This window comes from Mus musculus, chromosome 10 (genome assembly GCF_000001635.26).
Source record: "Mus musculus strain C57BL/6J chromosome 10, GRCm38.p6 C57BL/6J".
NCBI lineage: Eukaryota > Metazoa > Chordata > Mammalia > Rodentia > Muridae > Mus > Mus musculus.
In genome coordinates this window covers 120,358,459-120,361,267 of record NC_000076.6, presented here as the reverse complement: position 1 = coordinate 120,361,267, position 2,809 = coordinate 120,358,459, and positions in this window count along the sequence as shown.

Below are 2,809 nucleotides of genomic sequence, written 5' to 3'. Positions count from 1 at the left end.
TGTGTGTGTTCAGTTTCCTTTTCTTGGTCTCACTTCTATTAAGTAAATAATAAAGTTGGTTCCAAACAAGAGGGGGAGGCTAGTGAGTCCATCTGGTCTACCCTAGAATGTACTCCAAGCCTCTGGGCACAAGTTGACATGGAATGTGATTTAAAGTCTACTTCTTTTACAGCACCACACGCCTGAACTTACCTGGGCTGGTCTGATGTTGAATTCTACCAAAAACCAGCTGAGAAGGAATGTAAAGGAAGAAAAGGGTGTAATTTAAAACCACCCAGCCTTAGGAGTAGTGCCTTCAACATTTGTGTAAAGAAACAGGGTAGGACCAGGGAAATGACTCAGTCGGTAAAATGTCAGCCCCCTTAGCATGAGGGCCTGAATTTGAACCCCCAAAACCCGCATGTAAAGCTGGACCCGTGGGCTGAAAAGATGGCCCAGCAGTTCAAACACAGGACCTGGATTCAGTTTCCAGAACTGATATGGTAGCTCACAACCATCTGTAACTTCAATTCTAGAGGATCCAGTGCTGTTTTCTGGCCTACTCTAGCTCCAGGCATGCACGTGGTACACATACATATATGCAGGAAACACACATAGAATTTTAAAAATTAACTTGAAAAGGCTGAGCATAGTAGCATATGCCTGTAAACCCAGCCTGGGGGTTGAACTCGGGGGGGGGGGGGGGCAGGGAAGCAGGCCAATCCCTAAAGCTCATTGGCCAGTGCCTACCCAAATCAGTGGGCATCAGTTACATAGAGAAACCCTTTCACAAGAAAATGATGTGGAGGGGCTGGAGAGACGGTTCAGAGGTAAACAGAACTGGCTGGCTTCTCTTTCAGAAGAGCTGGATTCAATTTCCAGCACCTACATAGTGGCTCACAATCACCTATAACTCCAGTTCTAGGGTGATACCGTCTTTCTGGCCTCTTTGTACACCAAGTATGCAAGTGGTACACAGATATATATGCAGACAAACTATCCATAGATTGAAAGTAATTTATAATGTTCAAAAATAGAATAAGTAAATAAATAACAGTAAAAAGTAATAAAGGAAAGACCCCTGACATCTGCCTCGAGCCTCTGTGCATGTACACACATACATTCACCCATGTGCACACTATACAGTACCATATGCACACCATGCCCCCACCCACTCACACCCAATAATAACAACAATAGTAGTAGTAGTAGTAATAGTAAAAGAAAAAAGGAACCAGCAAGCCAGCTGTCCATGAAGTAACATTTGGAGAAAACACACAGAGGGTTAGTGACATAAATAAACAAAAGCCACAAAGGTTCTACACAACGGTTTTGTAATTCTGTAGAAACCATTACCAGACCAACAGAACCAGAATGGTTTCACTAAGGTCAAGGTCATCTCTACATTCCAGTCCCGAGCTTTTCAGAAAGCTATTGCCTCTGGTTGGAGCTACGACCACAGTTACTAATTTCATTTGGCTCCTTCAAAGGCAAGGTTGTTTCCAAGAACGCACCCTGTCTAAGAGATTTTTTTTTTTTTAAATCAGATGTATCCCTTCATTCGCAGATCCATTCTCACAGCTGATATTTAGGGAGTGCCCAGCTGTACTAGGTCCCAGACCAAGATGTATTGCTTCAGGATATAACTGGGAGCATTGTGTAGATATAGGAATAGTTACAGTGCAGACCCTATGTGAAAAGGATCAGGTGAACTGCAGGGAAGAAGTTGCAAGGAGTCAGAGGATGAAAGCCATTCTTCCTAAAGGGCTTAACTTTGCCATTAGTTCAGCCCCAAAGTACAGAGACTGGCCCAGTGCATGTGACACAGCCCATACTTAATCTGCTCCTTTTTGAAGCATCTAACAAGCAACTACTTTAAAACAAACGAAAAGTGAATCATTGCCTTGCAGCTAGAGAGTATGGAAGAAGCCATGGCCTCCAGATGAGGACACATGCATGATTAAGATGTTTATATCCAGCTGTGAGGCTTAGTGACTGACCTCTGAAACAAGGTGTGTTTCAACTAAAGAATTACCTTCACACAATGAAAACACATTCATGATGGATATATGGAAGAAACTCAAGTTTACCTGTAAATTCCAAGAATCATGTCCTGAAGAAATCAGCCAACACAGCAACAGTGAGACCTTGTGTGCACTTAATGTTGTTTGGGGCAATAAAGGTTAAGTGAGATTCTTTCCTTGCTCATGGTGTCAAAAATCAATGAGCGGATTCCAAGGAGACTGAGGGTATTGTAAAAACTGAATGCATCCTGTACTCTCCATTGGTACTAGGAAAAAAAAAGTCACCAGCCCTCTTAGAAAAGAGTGTAAGGGACCACAGAAGAGATCTTACGTTAGCATAGACAGTGACTTACAGCCAATGTACCACCTAGTGTGAGAGATGTAGGGAGGAAGTATATTTTTCAATAGAGCCAGAAATGCTCAACTATCTGGTGAATTCAGAAATGGTAGGTGGTTCAGAAAAACAAAAAAAATAAAAATAAAAACAGAATAATAACAAGAAAATCAGTAGCGATCCACCTAGTGGAAGCCTGGGATGCAAACCAGACCACAATAAAACTTCGTAGACCTGGGAGATTAAGAAGCCTAAGAGACCAGGGCAAGGGACAAGCTGCTTTTCAAGGCTCATTTGTACAGCATGGCTGCCTAACTGAGCAAGACTAAAGTTATCCTTGAGCATTGGCTCTTGAGATAGACAAAGTCTGCCTTCAAAGTGAGCAGGAAGCCCCTTTAGTCACGATCATTCTGACGTGTGTGATGCACATAGGTGATGACCATAGTCGAGGCAGGGGCTACGGCTCCTGTGT